Source organism: Chlamydotis macqueenii, chromosome 4 (genome assembly GCF_036417535.1).
Source record: "Chlamydotis macqueenii isolate bChlMac1 chromosome 4, bChlMac1.mat, whole genome shotgun sequence".
Classification (NCBI taxonomy): domain Eukaryota; kingdom Metazoa; phylum Chordata; class Aves; order Otidiformes; family Otididae; genus Chlamydotis; species Chlamydotis macqueenii.
Window position 1 is genome coordinate 55,344,465 of NC_141559.1, and position 8,788 is coordinate 55,353,252.

The window sequence follows — 8,788 nt, forward strand, 5'->3', positions numbered from 1 at the left end:
TAGCAGAATTTTTGTTTTCCATTTTAGGAATGCCTTGGGATCTATATTAAGCCCTCTAAAAACTGTGGCACTAAAGTACCGTCGCCGGCCTCTCTAAATTTCATCTTTGTCAAGGGGCTAACGCCTGGGTTACGTTAGGAAAGTTCACTGACAAGTCCTGGTGTGCCAGGCAAACTGGGATGATGCTTACACTGGCAGAGGAGTGCTGGAGCTGGTAGAGCTTCTCTCAGTTGCTAAGCAAATAAGGAGCTTTCTACACCTGCAAGTCTAAGCTCTGCAGATCCTTTGACTGGAGTCATCACACAGAAGTCGCACCCTGAAACTACGGACAGGTAAGGAAGGCAGCATTTCGGTTACCACCTCTCCAGGTTTCAGCTGTCACTTCTGGGCAGGCAGTGACTGGCCCGCAGCTCTGCTGGTGGGAGGCCCTGGGTGCAGGGGTCCTGCCCTGCTCAGGGAAGTCAGCCGGGAGGGCACAAGCTGTCGTTGGGCATGGCTTGAGCTGACCTTGTTCTGAAGTGGAAAGATACTGGAAGCTTTACATTTCTGATACAACTTCTTTAGCAGGGAGGATGTAAATTTGAGTCATGCCTACATACTAAAACAGAAAGTTACGATGAGTGAATATGTAGGTTGCAAAGACAAATGCAGAAAATATAGGAAAAGCCAGAAATAAGATTGCCTGGGCAACCTTAACTCATCCTCCCACATGCATATGCATTAATTGCGTAATGTTGTACCATTCCACTATCTCCTGTCATACTGGCAACTGGTCTTCTATTTCCCATGGGAACAGAGCACCTAAATATACTTGAAGATATGGATGCTATTCAGCAGTTCTTTTGGATCCTCAATTAACCAGCCCATGCTGCAACACAGGAAGTATTCCCTTAGCTCAGGAATTGCTAACTCCTCCGTAGGCTTGTGTCGTAGTTCAGCCCCGATCGGGACCAGACTACCAGTCTCTCTCTCACTCCCCCCACCCTCTGAGAGAACAGGGGGAGATGATATAAGGAAAAACGGCTCAAGGTTTGAGATAAGGACGGGGAGAAATCCTTAAAGTTACTGTTAGGGACAAAACAGATTCGACTTGGGGAAAACTATTCATTTATTTCTAAAACTAGTAGGAGAATGACACAGGGAACAAGATAACCTCCTTCCACCCTTCCCTCTTCCCAGGCTTAACATTATCTCTACTACCTTCCCACCCGAGCGGCACAGGGGGGAAGAGGGAATGGGGGTTGTGGTCAGTTCATCGCGATGTTTTACGCCACTGCGTCATCGTCGGGGGAAGAACTCCTCACATTCCTCCTCTGCTCCATTGTAGGGACTCTCCCACGGGCCACAGTCCTTCATGAAACTGCTCCGATGTGGGTCATCTCTTCCACGGGGTGCAGTCCCTCTAGAACAGCTGTCCCAGCGGGCCCTCCACGGGCCACAGCCTCCTTCAGGCCTCCACCTGCTCCGGCGTGGGGTCCTCCATGGTCTGCAGGTGGATCTCTGCTCCTCCGTGGACCTCCATGGGCTGCAGGGGGACAACCTGCTCCACCTTGGTCTTCACCACGAGTTGCAGAGGAATCTTGGCCAGGAGCCGCACTACTCCTCCCCCTCCTTCTTCACTGACCTTGGCGTCTGCAGCCATTCCTCACAACAGGCTGGCAGACGTCTCTCAGGATCCTTTTTACATTTTATTCACTTCTCATCTCCTCTCCACTTCTTGCAGCCGGGCCGGACCGAGTTGGGCCCAGTCGGCCGCCTGGCAAGAGGCCAGAGGGTGAGGCCTGCAAGGCCCATGAGGCTCGCGCCTCCCCCTCTCTGCCCCCCGCTCAGCTGCTTCACATCTTCTCTTTTTTTTCCTGTTTTCCCCTACTTAAATACGTTATCGCAGAGGCATTATCACAGGACATTCTGCTACCGATTGGCTTGGCCTCGGCCGGCAGTGAGTGGGTCTGCCCTAGGCCCGGCCGAGTCCACTGAACAAAGGGGAGCGACTTCTAGCAGTTTCCTACAGGAGCTACCACCTTAGGCCCCCCCTCACTAACAAAACCAGAACATTGTGAAACACCTTAATGCTTTATATGTCCAAGTATTCTGTAGCAAAGTCCCATAGACACACTGTGTTGAAAGAGGGAATGTACCCTGAAGTTTCTGAGATGAGCAATTGAACCACCAGGAATGAGTCCTTCTCTCTCTTTACCTGAATGAACATCACATCCCTCAGAGCAGTGGAACAACTTTGACAGGAAGACTAAGGGAGCCACATCTCAGGCTAGACACTAGACCAGGTGTCTGAGCTTGCCTCTGTAAATATCGCAGACCAGGGGCCAAGGGCTTCCTTGAAACTGGGGAGAGAGAGGCAACTTGAATATATGGGAAGCAAGCATGATGGTGGAGCATGTTAGGCCTGGCAGGGAGAGCGGTGGGATGGGTGAGAGCTCCCTGGGAATACCAGGCATAGCTCTTCCCACCCGTGCTCCAGGTGCAGCTGGTACAGCGAGGGGCTCTGAGGGCAATTGGGGTAAGAAAAGCCAATTTTACAGGAAGAGAGGAGAAAAGCCTGGCTTGCTTAGCCTAGCAAATGGTGCCTGTCAGGGGAGATGATGATTACCTGCTGCCAGCTCACACAAGAGAGATCATGGAGGAGAGGAGAGCTCCTTAGAGCAAGGAGCAGCTCATCGGAGGGTTTGTTTTTTGAGTGGATTTTGGAGGCCTTAAATGCCTATGTGAACGAGACACTTCACTCCTACTGCCCTTTGGTAAAAACTGGATCTATATACAATTTTTAAAATGTGATTATTGTTAACAATTTGTAAGTAACAGTTTAAAAAAAGCCTACAGTTATAGAGATTCCCATAAGAAACCATTTTGTCAACAATCCAAACTAGCTAAACAAAGAGAAAGGTAATGGGGCAGGTTGAGAAGTAAATAATTGCCACTTGGGAAAGACTACTAGTAAGCTACATAGGGTACAAGAACCTGGTTACATTTTACTTCACTGTGTTTCTATATTCTGTTTTGTCTGAAGCTATAACCCATTGGTGATCCTTTGTGAAGGACGTGCTTAAGGTAGTTAGATGGGCAAGCACTGCTGCCCATGAGGCAGCCTTAACAGCCTTAAAAAAATTCTGTTAATCAAAGTTTCTAGATAGTCGTTAGCATTCACACAATTATTATGCTGGCAGATGACTATAGGTAGGCAGCCAAAAATTGTCAGAGGAATGGCATTCATTTTTATTGGAAAAAAAAAAGAGACTTTGGAGCTATTGCAACACCCAACATTTTAATAACAATCCTTTTTTCGACAATACACTATTCAGCTGGCTAAACATGCACAAGGATTAAACACAGGAAGCTTAAGAGCAGACTCTGTCAGCTATGTTTGTTTTCTATAAATCCCTTTGTGATTATGATGAACTGCACCATAACAGAGAAGGATAGTTTAGTGTTATTGTATAGATGACTCATATAGTCTCCATGGTTTGACAAGAGCACAGGTTTTTTTCTAAATAAAGCAAGTAGTCAGTCCAAAAATAGAAGTAACGCTTAGAAGAATGCAGCTCCTGGAGGAATTACAAATTCCATCTACCGAAAACACAGAGGTTGGTATGCTGGGGCATCTCTGCGGAGGATATTGTGTGAAAGCCATTAATTCTTCATCTGGAATGTAAATCTATGCTGTCCAAATGGGATTTAAGTATTTCAAGGTAGGACTTTAGTTCCTGGCTGGAACCAGTTTTAACCGGTTGGGCAATTTTCATGGTCATTTTTATATTTGCTTTCTTGCTCAGAGCCCAGAGTTATTTGCCCTGTGCTACCTGCAGCGCTGCGGTGTGGTATGGCTGGAATGGGTCCCCAGGCCCCGCCAGCCGCCAGCTTTCCTCCTCTCTTCACCCCTGGCAGGGCCTCCCACCCCAGCAGCCTTCAGGGTGATGGCACTGCTTGCAGAGTTGAAGGGGACACTGCTGCTGCAGTGTATTCAGTTCCACACTTTGAGGTTTAATGCCATCTTATTAACAGGAAGAAAAGGAAAGCATCAATTCCAGATAGAGCAAAAGCATCTCCACTCGTTTCTTATGCTATGCGAAAGCACTTTTCCCTTCTTCCTAAAGTATTCTGGAACTTTGAAAACAAATACTCTTGTTTGCCCAAAATATGCTGGAGGTGGGTTTCTGTGGCTGAGCTGCAACTTACCTTTGACATAGTCTCACTGAATTCTCAAAAGGAAACAGACAAGCAAACAAACAAGTCTCAATTTATGAATTCATTAGTCATGGTTTTTTTACAGAATGAATTACAGAAATCGCCACCAAATGAGAAAGGAAAATACTAATGGAGAACAACTTATTTTCTAGCTTCTAGCTAGAAGCTGTAGGGACAAGAGCCTGGGACAGGCTGTGCCTGAGTGCCCGGTGCACTGGTGCACCATAGCTTGGGGTGAGTTTTATCCAGCTGCCTATAAATCATTTGTAATTCAAACTGGGTTGAAACTACATCCTGAGAGGAAGTTTCTGTTCCCCCTTTCCAAAATAAAACCCATCACTACCAGTGCTTGTGGGACACAGGAGAACACATGAAAGAAAACTTGTGCTTAAACTGCTTCCGCTGACAAAGGTCCTTCTTGTGGGTGCTCACTGGGGTGGCAGGTTTGTGGAGAGGGACGAGTGTGAGGACAAGGGAGCAAGCCCACTCGGCGGGTTGCAGACCGATGACTTCAGTGCGGTTTAGCTACCAGTGAGCTCCCTCTGACCTTAGGACTTCTCCGCCTTCTTACACTGACTGGCAAAGGGGGGACCAAAGCTGCAGTCTCCATTACATGTCAGCTTGAAATACACTGCACTTTAAATTTAAGATGAAGGGGCATTTAAATGCAAAGTATTACCCTTTATTCTTTAAAGCATGTAAGAAAATGCTCCATTCTATGCCACTGTACTGCTGATGCAGTAAGTATTTTGCTACAGGTTTGGTTCCACCTCGGCTGATATTAGTAACAAAGTTAATTTTCATGGTATAGGAATAGAATTATTCACTACAAAATGTATTCCCATAGTTTGAAGTTGAGCAAAAAAAAAAACGTATCTAGGAAGTCTGGGAAAAAAATATACTTTTTCAGAGTTGCATTTGTAAAATAGATTTTTGTTTTTAATTTGAAAAATTATTCTGGCCAAGACTGACTTGTAACTCAAGATATTATGTCAAATGGGTGTAATGAATGCTAAGAATCAGTATTAAGCTGGCTATAAAGTAAGCTATATGCTTGCTAAGAGCATATAGAAAAATTTGTGCAATAAGTCAGGCTTCAGAGCAACTCCAATCAACTACTGGAAAATTAGACAATGTTGAAATTGAATACACATTTGGTTTTTACTGCGTTCTAGACAAAGAATCACTGTATCTGCAGGTCTAACTACAAACAATAGTAGTTCTCCCCAGTAGTTATTGTCAGCGTCTCTCCTGAATTCCCGTGGACATGAAAGGGAATAGGTTTTGCACAAAAATAATTAGGAGAACCAGTTAAATGAGGTGTTATTCCAGCCATACTACTTAGCTGTAGATGTTGACAACAGCTGACTCACTGCTTAGAATCACACATTCTCTCACGTCTTCCCATCTGAAATAGCTGAAAAATCACAAACTGATAATAGGATTTCTAGCTGAGAAGTAGAAATATTTTGCATTGATATTACATGCAGCCGTGAATAAAACATTATCACATAACTAGAATGTTTTTTCACTTGTATCTGAGCAGTAACTGCAATCTCAGCTGTTTCAAAATATGTATTCTTTCAAAATACCAGAAGGCAGTTGTACATAAAAGATTCATTCTCTTCTGGTGTATGAATCCGCTATGAAGGAACTGAAGCTGCAATTCATTGTCCTGTCCACTCAGCAAGCAGCACAACTGCATTATTACTGATTTGGGACAGATTGTAATGTTATAATTAACTCTGAGATAAAAACTCCCCCCAAAAAGTCACTGCTCAGTAAAAACATTCTGGAGAAAAAAAAAGAACAACTGGCTGAGACTACAATAGAGCATAATTTTCTCTGACTCTACACATACAGTATTTTCTAAACCAACATTTACATTTATTAATGAATGTCCCACTTTATTTGAGCAAACCATTTGCAGAAGTAGAAGCCTTTGTTCGGAGTTATAATAAGAGATCATGCTTCTAGAAAGAAACATCTTTTTTTTTCTCAAGACTCTGGAAGCTGTACAGCAGCTCATCTATGCCAATTTAGCTTACAATTTTTCCTAACAGTAGGACAGACTATCCTTTAGCTGGCAAAGTAGCACTAAGCAAGCATATTTTATTTATAGTGTCTTATTGTTTTAAATAAAGTACAAAGGCAAATTATGTGAGTCTTCGTTTGTGTTTCGGGCTTGTAGTACCACTTGAACTTGGAAAAGTGCCCAGGGGCACTTTTCAGGGAAAAGCTCTACAAATATGAGTAAAAAAAGCGTGCAACAAGTAGAGAATGGAAAACAAATTCTTCAAAAGAAGCAAAAGTGAATTGCAGCTGGCACTTGGGATGGTGGGAGAGGCAGACACTGTGGACAGGCTAGATACAGAGCCTGTGGTAGTACTCCGTAAAGTGAGGGGTCTGGGAAGAATGCATTCACCCTATAGTATTTTGCAGTCCATAATGCATGAGTTTCTTAAATGGTGCCATACTGCTATGTTCTGCAGGTAATTGCTTCAGTCGTTACATCCTCAGAGTTTTGTCAGTCACCAAGTGCTACAGCAATGCTATGCAGCAATATTCATCCGCTGAGAGATGAGTCCCGCTGCCAGCCCCACCTCCCGGCTCTGCTGGTGACTACAGATTCCTGCAGTCCAGGCAGCAGAAGGAAATGCAGACACAAGTCATCTGCCTCAGAAAACAAATCAGCTGTTGCCCCGAGCAGAGAGGTGTATGGGCAGCTGGAGGTGGAACAGGGAGGTAAGAAACCTTCCTCTTTGCTCGGATCAGCCCAGTCTCAGTGCACGGCCAGTTCTGAAGCTCACTGACATCACTAGGGTTTCTGGTGCTCAGAATCCAGGGCCTCCAGGAGGTGAGTGCCTCCCTAGATCTGAGGTGCCCAAAGTTAACTTGTTTGAGTGCCACCACTGACAGCAGTAGGTACCAAGATGTAAAGAGACAGCAGACACCTCAAACAGCAGTGATCATGGGCCTGCCTCTGGTCACACACCTCAGGACAAAGCATGTCCAAATGCCTCACTCCATCCTTGTGCCACTCACCTTAACACTGAGCCAAGTCCAACCAGACTCCATGCCTTACCCAACAGCCACTTTCCTATCCCATGCAAATTCATACGCCAAGCCCATAAAATCATAGAATCATTAAGGTTGGAGAAGACCTCTAAGATCATCAAGTGCAACTGTCAACCCAACACCACCATGCCTACTAAACCATGTCCTGAAGTGCCACATTTACACATTTTTTTAACACCTTCAGGCATGGTGACTCCACCACTTCCCTGGGCAGCCTGTTCCAATGCTTGACTACACTTTCAGTAAAGAATTTTTTCCCAATATTCCATCTAAATATAATAACATCCAGCCATTGCACGTGTCTGCCCACCTCTGCCTCATGCCTCTAGTTGTCTTTTGGCATCCTGAGCCAAAAGCACGGCTCTTACTTTGGCGGTGCTCCTGCAGGCTTCTGTGCCAGGCCACCTTCGCATATGAGGACTTGCTGGGCAAGAAGCCAGAGCCTCTGCCATCCCCTGCTAGTGCTGATGGGACACCCGAGACAGCTGCTGCCTGCTGCCCCAGAGGTGCCAAGAGGAGAGCAGAGGCAGATCCAAGTTTGGGTGAGCACCAGCTCATGGTCTCACCGGTGGTATGGGCACTGGCACAGAGAGGTGATGCTGTGTGAGAGGTGAAGTGGCCTGAGTCTGAGGCCAAGAAGCCCTGACTCTCAGCACAAGTTAGTCTGTTCGCTCTCACAAGGCTTTTTCTGTTTTGTTTTGTTAGGCTTTTTTCCCCTCAATTTCTTTTCACATATTTTCTCCTGGCTAATTGCCATAAAGGTCTGTCATCATGCAATGAACTGTTGGTTGCTTGTGAGTGAAATTTGTGGCTTCCAGCGTGGCTTTGCTGGGGGATGTATGAGAAAATATAAGCATCACGGGTGTGCGGGGCTGTTGAGGCTCCCAGGGAGAGACTGCCAGCGCGGGCCAAAAGGCTGGATACAGAACACGTACAATTTACATTTCATCACATATTACTGGAGGACATATACTTCACGTCTAGAAAAATTAAGCATAGCTACAAGATAAAAAAGCCGTACACTATGAAGCTTGGTTTTGGCTCCGCTGCAAGGCTATGCTCTCAAAAGCAGAGCTGTTGTGAAGCAGTAAGGGATGCACACTGATTCACCGTGTGATCCAGCAACAGCATCAAAATAGTGGAGCAGTTGTTTTTCTTACAGTCAGCAAAAGGCTTTTTTTTCACCTGCCTAATTCAGCTGACTTCTCCTGCCTTGCAGCCCTTTGGGAAGAAAGAGCAGACCCAACTGGCATATGCTGTAGCCGCAGCCAAGGCAAACTCCTCTGAGCTCAGACATACGTCAGCCCGTGGAGAGGACAAACTGCAGGTAAAGACATACAATATCTTTCAAGGAGACAAATGTGTGCTGTATCAGGTACTAGCAGGCTGTGTTTTTGTGAAACATACTGTTTTTTTGAGAAAGCCAGAGTAAGATTAGTGGGACTCTGCAGGAAACCCCAAAGAAGACCACTGACACAAGCACCATGTGAACTCTTGGATCAGCCCCGTT